At 49.6% G+C, this 15,531-nt stretch overlaps 1 protein-coding gene across 1 annotated transcript in view; it reads right to left on the reverse strand.

Moving 5' to 3' along the window:
- Window positions 1–15,160, reverse strand: part of LOC140420478 (uncharacterized) — a 122,673-nt gene extending 107,513 nt beyond the window's left edge. The window contains exon 1 of the mRNA XM_072504487.1: window positions 15,142–15,160. The gene's annotated coding sequence lies outside the window, so the exon portion shown is untranslated. The remainder of the gene's footprint in view (window positions 1–15,141) is intronic.
- Window positions 15,161–15,531: the final 371 nt, after the last annotated feature.

Raw genomic sequence — 15,531 nt, forward strand, 5'->3', positions numbered from 1 at the left:
AAGAATGTTTCACGGGTGGGACGATGGATGGGGATGGGGGAAGGGTTCTTGATGGGGGGGACAAAGAGGAATGTGGGCGTCGGTGCTGGAGGGAGGTGAGACTCGGGGATGGGGGAATTTGGATAAGGCCGCAACAGGAGCTGCGCCACAGGGGGCGGGGCTGGCTCAGGAAAGCGCGGGCTTTTTCCCGCGTAAGGAGGAGGAGGGATTTCCACACGGGGGCGGGGTCAACGGGAAGGCGGGGGAAGCCGGGGTCAGCAGGAGGCAGTGGGCCGGTTAAGAGGGCCCAAGTGTTCGCGCACTTAAAGGGACTGAAGGCAGACGTGGTCATGCTTCAGGAGACACATCTGAAGGTGGCAGATCAGGTCAGGTTAAGGAAGGGATGGGTAGGACAGGTGTTCCATTCGGGGCTGGATGCGAAGAATAGAGAGGTGGCAATACTGGTGGGGAAGCAGGTGTTGTTTGAGGTCAAGAACATAGTAGCGGACAATGGAGGCCGATATGTGATGGTGAGTGGTAGGTTGCAGGGGACGGAGGTGGTACTGGTGAAAGTATATGCCCCGAACTGGGACGATGCTGGATTCATGAAACGGATGTTGGGCCGTATTCCGGACTTCGAGGTAGGAAGCTTGATAATGGGTGGGGATTTCAACACGGTGTTGGACCCAGCACTGGATCGCTCCAGATCTAGGACCGGAAAGAGGCCGGCTGCAGCCAAGGTGCTCAGGGGGTTTATGGATCAGATGGGGGAGTAGATCCATGGAGATTTGCCAGCCCTTTGGCCAGAGAATTTTCTTTTTTCTCCCATGTACACAAGGCCTACTCCCGGATAGATTTTTTTGTTCTGGGCAGGGCATTGATCCCGAAAGTGGAGGGAACGGAGTATTCGACCATAGCCATTTCAGACCACGCCCCGCACTGGGTGGAACTGGAGCTGGGGGAGGAGAGGGACCAACGCCCGCTGTGGCGGTTGGATGTGGGACTGCTGGCAGACGAGGAAGTGTGCGGAAGGGTGCGGGGGTGCATCGAAAGGTATCTGGAGGCCAACGACAACGGGGAGGTGCAGGTGGGAGTAGTACGGGAGGCGCTGAAGGCGGTGGTCAGGGGAGAGTTAATCTCCATCAGGGCTCATAGGGAGAAGAGAGAGGGCAGGGAAAGGGAGAGGTTAGTGGGGGAGATCTTAAGAGTGGACAGGAGCTATGCAGAGGCTCCAGATGAGGGACTACTCAGGGAGAGACGAAGTCTCCAGACGGAGTTCGACCTGTTGACCACAGGGAAGGCAGAGGCACAGTGGAGGAAAGCACAGGGGGCGATGTATGAGTATGGGGAGAAGGCGAGCCGGATGCTGGCACATCAGCTCCGTAAGATGGCAGCGAGGGAAATTGGTGGAGTCAAGGATGGAAAGGGAACTACGGTGCGGAGTGCGGTGAAAGTGAATGAGGCATTCAAGGCCTTCTACGAGGACCTGTATAGGTCCCAGCCCCCAGGGGGAAAAGAGAGGATGCGACGATTCTTGGACCAGCTGGGGTTCCCGAGGGTGGAGGAGCAGGAGGTGGCTGGTTTGGGGGCGCCAATTGGGATGGAGGAGCTGGTTAAAGGACTGGGGAACATTCAGGCAGGGAAGGCCCCGGGACCGGATGGGTTCCCGGTGGAGTTCTATAGGAAGTATGTAGACCTGTTAGCCCCGTTGCTGGTAAGGACCTTCAATGAGGCAAGGGAGGGGGGGACCCTGCCCCCGACAATGTCAGAGGCGACGATCTCTTTGATCCTGAAGCGGGATAAGGACCCACTGCAATGCGGGTCGTATAGGCCGATCTCGCTCCTCAACGGAGGTGCTAAGTTGCTAGCAAAAATGTTGGCTACGAGGATTGAGGACTGTGTCCCGGGGGTGATTCACGAGGACCAGACGGGATTTGTAAAGGGCAGGCAGTTAAATACCAATGTGCGGAGGCTCCTAAATGTGATAATGATGCCATCGGTGAAGGGAGAGGCGGAGATAGTGGCAGCTATGGACGCGGAGAAGGCCTTTGACCGAGTAGAGTGGGAGTATCTCTGGGAAGTGCTGCGGAGGTTTGGGGCGGGGTTTATCAGTTGGGTTAAGCTCCTATGCAGAGCCCCGGTGGCGAGTGTGGTTACGAATCGGCGGAGGTCGGAGTATTTTCGGCTGTATCGAGGGACGAGGCAGGGGTGCCCCATGTCCCCCCTGTTGTTTGCATTAGCAATTGAACCTTTGGCCATGGCATTAAGGGAGTCCAGGAAATGGAGGGGGGGTGGTTCGAGGGGGAGAGGAGCATAGAGTGTCGCTGTACGCAGATGACCTGTTGCTGTATGTGGCGGACCCAGTGGAGGGGATGGTGGAGGTCATGCAGATCCTAAGGGAGTTTGGGGACTTCTCGGGCTACAAGCTCAATGTAGGGAAGAGTGAGCTCTTTGTGGTGTATTCGGGGGATCAGGGAAGAGGGATAGACGACCTACCGTTGAGGAGGGTGGAAAGGAGCTTTCGATACTTGGGGATCCAGGTAGCTAGGGGACCCTGCACAAACTTAATTTGACGCGGCTGGTGGAGCAGATGGAGGAGGACTTTAAACGGTGGGACATGTTGCCACTCTCGCTAGAGGGCAGGGTACAGTCGCTTAAAATGATGGTCCTCCCGAGGTTTCTTTTTGTATTCCAATGCCTTCCAATTGTGATCACCAAGGCCTTTTTTAAGAGGGTAGGCAGGAGCATTATTGGTTTTGTGTGGACGAGTAAGACCCCGAGGGTAAGGAGGGGGTTCCTGGAGCGTAGTAGAGATAGAGTAGGGCTGGCGTTGCCGAATCTGGGTGGCTACTACTGGGCAGCCAACGTGGCGATGATCCGTAAGTGGGTGATGGAGGGAGAAGGGGCGGCATGGAAGAAGCTGGAGATGGCGTCCTGCAAAGGAACGAGCCTGGGGGCGCTGGTGACAGCACCGCTGCCGCTCTCGTCGACAAGGTACACCACGAGTCTGGTGGTGGTGGCAACGCTAAAGATCTGGGGGCAGTGGAGACAGCACGGGGTGCGATGGGAGCCTTGGTGTGGTCCCTGATCAGAGATAACCATCGGTTTGTCCCAAGAAGGATGAACGGGGGGTTTCAGAGCTGGCATCGGGCAGGGATTAGAAGAATGGGGGACCTGTTCATCGATGGGACGTTTGCGAGCTTATGGGCGCTGGAGGAGAAGTTTGGACTACCCCCGGGAAACGCTTTCAGGTGCATGCAAGTGAGGGCGTTTGTGAGGCGGCAGGTGAGGGAATTCCCGCTGCTCCTGGCACAGGGGATTCAAGACAGGGTGATTTCGGGCGTATGGGTCGGAGAGGGCAAGGTGTCGGCGATATACCAGGAGTTGAAAGAAGAGGGGGAGGCTTTGGTAGAGGAGCTGAAGGGTAAATGGGAATTGGAGCTGGGGGAGGAGATTGAGAAGCGTCTGTGGGCTGAAGCCTTAAGTAGGGTTAATTCCTCTTCCTCGTGTGCCAGGCTTAGCCTAATACAATTTAAGGTTGTTCACAGAGCGCACATGACGGGGGCGAGGCTGAGTAGGTACTTTGGGGTGGAGGACATTTGTGGGAGGTGATCAGGAAGCCCGGCGAATCATGTCCATATGTTTTGGTCGTGCCCGGCACTGGATGGGTTCTGGAGGGGAGTTGCGAGAACTATATCCAAGGTGGTGAAAGTCCAGGTCAAGCCAAGTTGGGGGCTAGCATTATTTGGAGTAGCGGACGAGCCGGGAGTGCAGGAGGCGAAAGAGGCCGGCATTCTGGCCTTTGCATCCCTGGTAGCCCGGCGGAGGATCTTGTTAGTGTGGAAAGATGCGAAGCCCCCCAGTGTGGAAGCCTGGATAAATTACAAGGCAGGGTTTATCAAGTTGGAGAGGATAAAGTTTGCCTTGAGAGGGTCTGCGCAGGGGTTCTTCAGGCGGTCTATCTCGCGGAGTGTTAGGTGGAGTTCGGTCAGCAGCAGCAACCCGGGGGGGGGGATATCTTTCTTGGGGGCGGGGGGGGGGGGGGGGGGAGGGAAGGGGGGGGGGGAGGGAAGGGGGGGGGGGAGAAGAGGGAAGGGGGGGGGAAAGGTTTTTTTTTCTGTGGGGTATCTGAGCAAGAAAATACATAAAGGATCCGGAAAACTGATATGTACGGGAGGAATCCAATGTACAAGGTTCTGTATCATATTGACTTGCCATGTTTATGTCTTGCTATGCGAGCTTTCTTTTCTTTTTGTTATAGGGGGGGGGGGGTTGTTTGTATGGTTGAAAATTTTGTTTATAAATTCTTAATAAAATTTTTTTTTTAAAGTTTCTGCTTGTATGCCGGGAGAAGGAGCACCGTCTTGTGGTCCGATTGCAGTCAGGGGACGGATCATCAGGCGCCCTTGATGTTTGTGTAGCAGTGGTCAAGGATGTTGGGGTCCCTGTTGGGTCAGGAGATGTGTTGGTGGAATTTGGGCAGTGCACTCTTGAGGTTGGCCTGGTTGAAGTCCCCGGCCTCGATGAACAAGGCCTCCGGGTATTCTGCTTCATTGTTATTTATAGCGGTTACAATTCATCAAGCGCCTTCTTCACTTCCGCCTGGGGTGGGATGTAGACCGCCGTGATGATGGCAGAAGTGAACTCCATGGAAGGTAGTATGGACGGTACTTCACAGTCGGGTATTCCAGGTCCGGGCAGCAGTAGTTCACCAGGATCACCACGTCCGAGCACCAGGAGGAGTTGACGAGGAGGCAAACCCCTCCACCCATTCCAGGTTCAGTCCTGGATGTGATTAACAGCAGGAATAACAGCAGAATCTAACCCGACATCACTTGTGAACCCTTTGGTGTCTCAGCATGTTGGACGGCAGAGTGAATCCCTCCCCACAGTGAGAGCAGGTGAATGGCTTCTTTCCAGTGTGAACTCGCTGGTGTCTCCGCAATGTGGATGATGTTTGAAACCTCTTTGTGCAGAGAGAGCAGCTGAACGGTCTCTCCTCAGTGTGAATGCGCTGGTGGGACATCAGTAGACAAGAGCTTTTGAAACCCCTCCTGCAGTCAGAGCATTTAAAGGGCCTGCTCTTGGTGTGAGTGACATTGTGGCTACGCAGGCCGGATAATTGAGTGAATCCCTTATCACACACAGTGCAGATGTACGGCTTCTCCCCGGTGTGAACTCGCTGGTGTCTCTGCAGGCTGGATAATTGAGTGAATCCCTTATCACACACAGTGCAGATGTACGGCCTCTCCTTGGTGTGAACTCGCTGGTGTGTCTGCAGGTGGTGTAACCGAGTGAATCCCATATCACACACAGTGCAGATGAATGGCCTCTCCCCGGTGTGAACTCTTTCGTGTCTCCGCAGTCTGCCAATGTTAGTGAATCCCTTTTCACACTGAGTGCAGGTGAAAGGCCTCTCTCCAGTGTGAACTCGTTCGTGTCTCCGCAGTCTGCCAATGTCAATGAATCCCTTTTCACACTGAGAGCAGGTGAAAGGCCTCTCTCCAGTGTGAACTCGCTGGTGTGTCTGCAGGTTGGATAACTGAGTGAATCCCTTCCCACAGTCAGAGCAGGTGAACGGTCTCTCCCCAGTGTGAACTCGTTCGTGTCTCCGCAGGCTGTAAAAGTCAGTGAATCCCTTTTCACAGTGAGAGCAGGTGAACGGCCTCTCTCCAGTGTGACTGTGTTGATGCCTTGCCAGCTCGTGTGGGGCTGTGAATCCCTTCCCACAATCCTCACATTTCCATGGTTTCTCCATGGTCCGGGTGATCTTGCGTCTCACCGCGTTGGACGATCAGTTGAAGCCTCGTCCACACACAGAGCACCTGTACAGTCTCTCCCTGCTGTGAATGGTGAAGTATTTTTTCAGGCTATGTCACTGGTTAAAGCTCTTTCCACAGTCAGTGCTCTGTAACAGTCTCACACGGGTGTGTGTGTCTGTCTCAGTGCTTTTCCAGACACACTGATGTTTAAAATCTCGTGAAGCAGACAGAATCGCCAAACATATCTCCTTCTTGATTCAAAGGCCGATGATCCCAAGAATTGAGTGACTCAGTCAGTTCTTGACGTGATATTTAGTTTGAGATCTCGGCCCAAACTCCTCTCGTTCGAACTGCCTGCAAACAAATTTGACAATAGTAATCATTGTCAGTACAGGATAGAAACTCAGAACAGACAATTCTAGTTTCTATCGAACATTCTTTCCTCTCTCTTTCAATGAAATGCTCCAAATTTCAATCCCACACACTCTCCCTCCATTCTCACTCTGCTGTATCTAATATTCACCCTCCCAATTCTCCTGAAGGTGCTGATTCAGGCTGTTTGACAGATTCACGCTCACTGCTTCCTGTCCTGGACACAGAGACCTGAAAATATTCATGCAGGCTGCCACATAGATATATGTTGATATTACTGGATGGAAAATGTGTGTAATATACAGACACTTACTTTCTCTCCCAATTTTCCTGAAGGTGCTGATCAACAAATCTAAACTCACTAAAATCTGTACAAGAACATAAGAACTAGAAGCAGTTGTAGGCCATCTGGCCCTCGAGCCTGCTCCACCATTCAATGAGATCATGGCTGATCTTTTGTGGACTCAGCTCCACTTTCCGGCCCGAACACCATAACCCTTAATCCCTTTATTCTTCAAAAAACTATCTATCTTTATCTTAAAAACATTTAATGAAGGAGCCTCTACTGCTTCACTGGGCAAGGAATTCCATAGATTAACAACCCTTTGGGTGAAGAAGTTCCTCCTAAACTCAGTCCTAAATCTACTTCCCCTTATTTTGAGGGTATGCCCCCTCGTTCTGCTTTCACCCACCAGTGGAAACAACCTGCCCGCATCTATCCTATCTATTCCCTTCATAATCTTATATGTTTCTATAAGATCCCCCCTCATCCTTCAAAATTCCAACGAGTACAGTCCCAGTCTACTCAACCTCTCCTCGTAATCCAACCCCTTCAGCTCTGGGATTAACCTAGTGAATCTCCTCTGCACACCCTCCAGTGCCAGTACGTCCTTTCTCAAGTAAGGAGACCAAGACTCAACACAATACTCCAGGTGTGGCCTCACTAACACCGTATACAATTGCAGCATAACCTCCCTAGTCTTAAACGCCATCCCTCTAGCAATGAAGGACAAAATTCCATTTGCCTTCTTAATCACCTGTTGCACCTGTAAACCAACTTTTTGCGACTCATGCACTAGCACACCCAGGTCTCTCTGCATAGCAGCATGTTTTAATATTTTATCATTTAAATAATAATCCCTTTTGCTTTTATTCCTACCAAAATGGATAACCTCACATTTGTCAACATTGTATTCCATCTGCCAGTCCCTAGCCCATTAATTTAGCCTATCCAAATCACTCTGCAGACTTCCAGTATCCTCTGCACTTTTTGCTTTACCACTTATCTCAGTGTCGTCTGCAAACTTGGACACATTGCCCTTGGTCCCCAACTCCAAATTATCTATGTAAATTGTGAACAGTTGTGGGCCCAACACTGATCCCTGAGGGACACCACTAGTTACTGATTTCCAACCAGAGAAACACCCATTAATCCCCACTCTTTGCTTTCTATTAATTAACCAATCCTCTATCCATGCTACTACTTTCCCCTTAATGCCATGCATCTTTATCTTATGCAGCAACCTTTTGTGTGGCACCTTGTCAAAGGCTTTCTGGAAATCCAGATATACCACATCCATTGGCTCCCCGTTATCTACCGCACTGGTAAAGTCCTCAAAAAATTCCACTAAATTAGTTAGGCATGACCTGCCCTTTATGAACCCATGCTGCGTCTGCCCAATGGGACAATTTCCATCCAGATGCCTCGCTATTTCTTCCTTGATGATAGATTCCAGCATCTTCCCTACTACCGAAGTTAAGCTCACTGGCCTATAATTACCCGCTTTCTGCCTACGTCCTTTTTTAAACAGTGGTGTCACGTTTGCGAATTTCCAATCCGCCAGGACCACCCCAGAGTCTGGTGAATTTTGGTAAATTATCACTCGTGCATTTGCAATTTCCCTAGCCATCTCTTTTAGCACTCTGGGATGCATTCCATCAGGGCCAGGAGACTGGTCTACCTTTAGCCCCATTAGCTTGCCCATCACTACCTCCTTGGTGATAACAATCCTCTCAAGGTCCTCACCTGTCATAGCCTCATTTCCATCAGTCACTGGCATGTTATTTGTGTGTTCCACTGTGAAGACCGAACCAAAAAACCTGTTCAGTTCCTCAGCCATTTCCTCATCTCCCATTATTAAATCTCGCTTCTCATCATCGAAAGGACCAATATTTACCTTAGCCACTCTTTTGATTTATATAAGAGTAGAGAATCTCCATATAAGTACATTTACTGATTAGAGATGGGGAAATTCTGAGGAAGAATTTTATTTAGTCATGGAGTGGTCATGACAGGGAACTCACTGCCCACAGGGGTTGTGGAAGTTATTGAGATGATTCATAATTTAAAATAAAATAGGATGGTCACTTGAAGAAAATAAACTTGCAGGGGAACAGGGATATCGAGGGGGAATGGGACTGACTGGATTGCTGTACAGAGAGTCAGCACTGACTTGAGTTCCCAAATGGATTCTGTCAGTGCTGTAATGACTGTATGACTGGAAATATATAATGTAGGTCCAGTACTATTTACAAAACTAGAAATAACAATACATGGATGTTATTACAGAACCATCAATAATATCTACAATACATACCATATAACAACATGAGACATATCTCTGTCCGACATTAAATTTTTAAAAATTAATTTACGGGATGTGGACAATGCTGGTCAGGCCAGCATTTATTGCCCATCCGCAGTTGCCCTTCCGAAGTAGTGGTGAGCTGCCTTCTTGAACTGCTGCAGCCTTGAGGTGTAGGTACATCCCCGGTGCTGGGTTGTTTTTTTTTTTTATAATTGTTTTTTATAAATTTAAAGTACCCAATTCATTTTTTTTCCAAATAAGGGGCAATTTAGCGTGGCCAATCCACCTACCCTGCACATCTTTGGGTTGTGGGGGAGAAACCCACGCAAACACGGATTTGCGCAAGTGAAGGAGACACAGCCGGAGTGAGACATATCCAGAGTGGGAATTTGGAACTTGGTAATTTGGTGCAGTGAGGTAATTCGGTGCATAGTGGGAGATGGTGCTTGTTCCCTATTGTTTTGTTCTCTCTCTTTCTTCTGGCCTGTAAATGTAAATCTGCAGGGAGAGAACCAGAGAGCATCTGAGACCCTGGGAAGGTCAGTAAGTGATTTTTATTCATTTTAACTTTTATTACCTTTTCAAATTGTGTGTGTGGGGGCGAAACTGAAATGACATCACAGAAAAGCTGTGACCTGATTGGCTGGTTGGGAATCTACACGAAATGTAAAAAATTAAGCATTGTTAAACTAATTAAACATAATTACTTAATTATAATTTAGAGGGGTATCTAAGCCAGAGATCGGAGAGTACTGTATTTAGCTTTCACATTTATAGTAGAAATCTAGTGCTAGGAAACATATAGTTAACAATAACTTTTTTCTTTCAAACTTTTAAATTTACTTTACTAATTAATTGACGCAATCTCAATTAGAGGGGTGCAGTGCTCTGACTGTGAATGTGGCAGGTCCGGGAGGCTTCTAGCATCCCGGATGGCTTCATCTGCAGAAAATGCACCCAACTGGAGCTCTCACAGGCCGCATGGTTCGGTTGGAGCATCAGTTGGATGCACTTAGGAGCATACAGGTGGCGGAAAGCGTCATAGATAGCAGTTATATAAATGTGGTCACACTCAAGGTGCAGGCAGATAAATGGGTGACCACCAGAAAGGGTAGGCAGTCAGTGCAGGAATCCCCTGTGGTTGTCCCCCTCTCGAACAGGTATACCCCTTTGGATACTGTCGGGGGGGGGATAGCCTATCAGGGGAAAACAGCAGCAGCCAGAGCAGTGGCACCACGGCTGGCTCTGATGCTCAGAAGGGAGTGTCAAAGCGCAGAAGAGCAATACTCATAGGGGACTCTATAGTCAGGGGCACAGATAGGTGCTTCTGTGGACATGAAAGAGACTCCAGGATGGTATGTTGCCTCCCTGGTGCCAGGGTCCAGGATGTCTCCGAACGGGTAGCGGGCATCCTGAAGGGGGAAGGCAAACAGGCAGAGGTCGTTGTACATATTGGTACTAACGACATAGGCAGGAAGGGGCATGAGGTCCTGCAGCAGGAGTTCAGGGAGCTGGGCAAAAGTTAAAAGACAGGACCTCTAGGGTTGTAATCTCGGGATTACTCCCTGTGCCACGTGTCAGTGAAGCTAGAAATAGGAAGATAGAGCAGCTAAACACGTGGCGAAACAGCTGGTGTAGGAGGGATGGTTTCCGTTATCTGGACCACTGGGAGTTCATCCGGGGTCGGTGTGACCTGTATAAGAAGGACGGGTTGCATCTAAACTGGAGAGGCACAAGGTTTGCCAGTGTCGCACGGGAGGGTTTAAACTAGTATGGCAGGGGGGTGGGCACGGGAGCAATAGGTCAGAAGGTGAGAGCATTGAGGGAGAACTAGGGAATAGGGCCAGTATGGCTCTGAGGCAGAGCAGACAGGGAGAAGTTGCTGAACACAGTGGTGGCCTGAAGTGCATATGTTTTAATGCAAGAAGTATTACGGGTAAGGCAGATGAACTTAGACTTGGATTAATACTTGGAACTATGATGTTGTTGCCATTACAGAGACCTGGTTGAGGGAAGGGCAGGATTGGCAGCTAAGCATTCCAGGATTTAGATGTTTCAGGCGGGATAGAGGGGGATGTAAAAGGAGTTGCGCTACTGGTGAGGGAGAATATCACAGCTGTACTACGGGAGGACATCTCAGAGGGCAGTGAGGCTATATGGGTAGAGATCAGGAATAAAAAGGGTACAGTCACAATGTTGGGGGTTTACTACAGGCCTCCCAACAGCCAGTGGGAGATAGAGGAGCAGAGAGGTAGACAGATTTTGGAAAAGAGTAAAAACAACAGGGTTGTTGTGATGGGAGACTTCAACTTCCCCAAAATTGACTGGGACTCATTTAGTTCCAGGGGCTTAGACGGGGCAGAGTTTGTAAGGAGCATCCAGGAGGGCTTCTTAAAAGAATATGTAGACAGTCCAACTAGGGAAGGGGCTGTACTGGACCTGGTATTGGGGAATGAGCCCGGCCAGGTGGTAGAAGTTTCAGTAGCGGAGCATTTTGGGAACAGTGACCACAATTCAGTAAGTTTTAAAGTGCTGGTGGACAAGGATAAGAGTGGTCCTAGGGTGAATGTGCTAAATTGGGGGAAGACTAATTATAACAATATTAAGCGGGAACTGAAGAACCTAGATTGGGGGCGGATGTTTGAGGGTAAATCAACATCTGACATGTGGGAGGCTTTCAAGTGTCAGTTGAAAGGAATTCAGGACTGGCATGTTCCTGTGAGGAAGAAGGATAAATACAGCAATTTTCGGGAACCTTGGTTGACGAGAGATATTGTAGGCCTCGGCAAAAAGAAAAAGGAGGCATTTGTCAGGGCTAAAAGGCTGGGAACAGACGAAGCCTGTGTGGAATATAAGGAAAGTAGGATGGAACTTAAGCAAGGAGTCAGGTGGGCTAGAAGGGGTCACGAAAAGTCATTGGCAAATAGGGTTAAGGAAAATCCCAAGGCTTTTTACACGTACAGAAAAAGCAAGAGGGTAGCCATGGAAAGGGTTGGCCCACTGAAGGATAGGCAAGGGAATCTATGTGTGGAGCCAGAGGAAATGGGCGAGGTGCTAAATGAATACTTTGCATCAGTATTCACCAAAGAGAAGGAATTGGTGGATGTTGAGTCTGGAGAAGGGTGTGTAGATAGCCTGGGTCACATTGAGATCCAAAAAGACGAGGTGTTGGGCATCTTGAGAAATATTAAGGTAGATAAGTCCCCAGGGCCTGATGGGATCAACCGCAGAATACTGAAGGAGGTTAGAGAGGAAATTGCTGAGGCCTTGACAGAAATCTTTGGATCCTCACTGTCTTCAGGTGATGTCCCGGAGGACTGGAGAATAGCCAATGTTGTTCCTTTGTTTAAGAAGGGTAGCAAGGATAATCCAGGGAACTACAGGCCAGTGAGCCTCATGTCAGTGGTAGGGAAATTACTGGAGAGAATTCTTCGAGACAGGATCTACTCCCGTTTGGAAGCAAATGGACGTATTAGTGAGAGGCAGCATGGTTTTGTGAAAGGGAGGTCGTGTCTCACTAACTTGATAGAGTTTTTCGAAGAGGTCACAAAGATGATTGATGCAGGTAGGGCAGTGGATGTTGTCTATATGGACTTCAGTAAGGCCTTTGACAAGGTCCCTCATGGTAGACTCGTACAAAAGGTGAAGTCACACGGGATCAGGGGTGAGCTGGCAAGGTGGATACAGAACTGGCTAGGTCATAGAAGGCAGAGAGTAACAATGGAAGGATGCTTTTCTAATTGGAGGGCTGTGACTAGTGGTGTTCATCAGGGATCAGTGCTGGGACCTTTGCTGTTTGTAGTATATGTAAATGATTTTGAGGAAAATGTAACTGGTCTGATTAGTACGTTTGCAGACGACACAAAGGTTGGTGAAATTGCGGATAGCGATGAGGACTGTCAGAGGATACAGTGGGATTTAGATTGTTTGGAGACTTGGGCGGAGAGATGGCAGATGGAGTTTAATCCGGACAAATGTGAGGTAATGCATTTTGGAAGGTCTAATGCAGGTAGGGAATATACAGTGAATGGTAGAACCCTCAAGAGTATTGAAAGTCAGAGAGATCTAGGTGTACAGGTCCACAGGTCACTGAAAGGGGTAACACAGGTGGAGAAGTTAGTCAAGAAGGCATACGGCATACTTGCCTTCATTGGCCGGGGCATTGAGTATAAGGATTGGCAAGTCATGTTGCAGCTGTATAGAACCTTAGTTAGGCCACACTTGGAGTATAGTGTTCAATTCTGGTCGCCACACTACCAGAAGGACATGGAGGCTTTAGAGAGGGTGCAGAAGAGATTTACCAGAATGTTGACTGGTATGGAGGGCATTAGCTATGAGGGCGGTTGAATAAACTCGGTTTGTTCTCACTGGAACGACGGAGGTTGCGGGGCGACCTGATAGAGGTCTACAAAATTATGAGGGGCATAGACAGAGTGGATAGTCAGAGGCTTTTCCCCAGGGTAGAGGGTCAATTACTAGGGGGCATAGGTTTAAGGTGTGAGGGGCAAGGTTTAGAGTAGATGTACGAGGCAAGCTTTTTTACACAGAGGGTAGTGGGTACCTGGGACTCGCTGCCGGAGGAGGTGGTGGAAGCAGGGACGATAGTGACATTTAAGGGGCATCTTGACAAATATATGAATAGGATGGGAATAGAGGGATACGGACCAAGGAAGTAGAAGATTCTAGTTTAGTCGGGCAGCATGGTCGGCACAGGCTTGGAGGGCCGAAGGGCCTATTCCTGTGCTGTACTTTTCTTTGTTCTTGTTCTTTGAGAGTGTGCAAACTACACACGGACAGTGACCCAGAGTCGGGATCGAACCTGGAACCTCGGCGCCGTGAGGCAGCAGCGCTAACCACTGCTCCACCATGCTGCCCTACATCCCTGTGCTGTTAGGGAGGGAATTCCAGGATGTTGCCCCAGGGACAGTGAAGGAACGGCAATATATTTCCAAGTCAGGGTGGTGTCTAACTTGGAAACGAACCTCCAGGTGGTGGGGTTCCCAGGTATCTGCTGCTCTTGTCCTTCTAGATGGTAGTGGCTGTGGGTTTGGAAGGTGCTGTCTGAGGAACCTTTATGAGTTACTGCAGTATATCTTGTAGATGGTATACACGGCTGCTACTGTTTGTCGGTGGTGGACGGTTTGAATGTTTGTGGAAGGCGACGCAATCAATCAGGCGGCTTTGTCCTGGATAGTGTTGAGCTTCTGGAGTGTTGTTGGAGCTGCACTCATCCAGCAAAGTGGAGCGTATTCCATTACACTCCTGACTTGTGCTTGTAGATGTCTGGTAGACAAGCTTTGGGCATCAGGTGGTGTTACTCGCCGTAGGATTCCCAGCCTTTGACCTGCCCTGGGAGCTACAGTATTAATACGACTAGTCCAGTTCAGTTTTTGATCAATGGTAACCCCCAGGATGTTGGTTGTGGGGGATTCAGCAATGAAAATGCCACTCAATGCCAAGGGGTGGTCGTTAGATCCTCTCTTGTAGGAGATGGTCATTGCCTGGCACTTGTGTAGCACGAATGTACCTTGCCACTTATTAGGCCAAGCTTGGATATTGTCCAGGTCTTACTGAATTTGGACATGGAATGCTTCATTATCTGAGGAGTTGAGAATGGTGCTGACCATTGTGCAGTCATCGACAAACATCACTGTGCAGTCATCGACAAACATCATCACTTTTCACCTTATGATGGAAGGGAGGTCATTGATGAAGCAGCTGAAGATGGTTGGGCCGAGAAAACTGTCCTGAGCAACTCCTACAGTGAAGTCCTGGAGCTGAGATGATTGACCTCCAATCACCACAACCATCTTCCTTTGTGCCAGGTATGACTCCAACCAGTGGAGAGTTATCCCCTGATTCCCATTGACTCCAGTTTAGCTGGGGCTCCTTGATGCCATACTCAGTCAAATGCTGCCTTGATGTCAAGGGGAGTCACTCTCACCTCACTTCTAGCATTCAGCTCTTTCGTCCAAGTTTGAACCAAGGCTGTAATGAGGTCAGGAGCTGAGTGACCCTGCGGAACCCAAACTGAGCGTCCAGGAGCAGGTTATTGCAGAATAAGTGCCACTTAATAGTAACTTTGATGACTCCTTCCATCACTTTGCTGATGATAGACAGTAGACCCACAGAGAAGTAATTGGCTGAGTTGGATTTGCCCTGCTTACTGTCCCCTTAAATGTCAGCCATCTCCTGGGGAAATCAGCCCTTTAATTGTGAACATTAGGAAAGAGACCACCCTTTTAGCCAGACAAATAAATGTGTCAAGCTGAGGGAACAAAGGATGTCAATGTCTTTGAGAGAGAGACCTGGGCCAAGCTTTGCAGAGTCTGCACCCTCCGTGGATTCACTTTTTTTTCTTCAGTTGCTGCAAGTGACCAATTGAAGGTGAGAATGAGAAAAGAAATGGAAAGGGGGAGAAAAGAAAGTGTTTTACTCACAGATGTTGGAGACAGAGTCTGTGAGCATCTCAAGCTCATTCAGGGTTGGAGGAACAACAGCTTTGCTCGGCAGAAACCTCCATGTCCAGCTTCCGCATTGAGACAATGGGGGAGCTCTGATTGGCGGAGAAACAGAGTCCTTCCGGTCCTCCAATCTTCCCATTGGGCACAAGTCAGCGGTAAAATCAGCGGGATTGAGCTCACCCTGCACATGCGCAGATTTCCCTCTCCCCGAGACATGCGCAGTCCTGGATTGGGGGAGGGGCTTCTCGCTCTGGCCGGAGCTGTTAGCTGGTTGCCTGGAAACCGTCTCGACGATGCGCTGGGGGAAGAGGGAACAGACGGGGGGGGGGGGGGGGGGGGGGGGTCGGCACCAGGGGTGGTGGTCGC

The sequence above is a fragment of the Scyliorhinus torazame genome, chromosome 5, assembly GCF_047496885.1.
Source record: "Scyliorhinus torazame isolate Kashiwa2021f chromosome 5, sScyTor2.1, whole genome shotgun sequence".
NCBI lineage: Eukaryota > Metazoa > Chordata > Chondrichthyes > Carcharhiniformes > Scyliorhinidae > Scyliorhinus > Scyliorhinus torazame.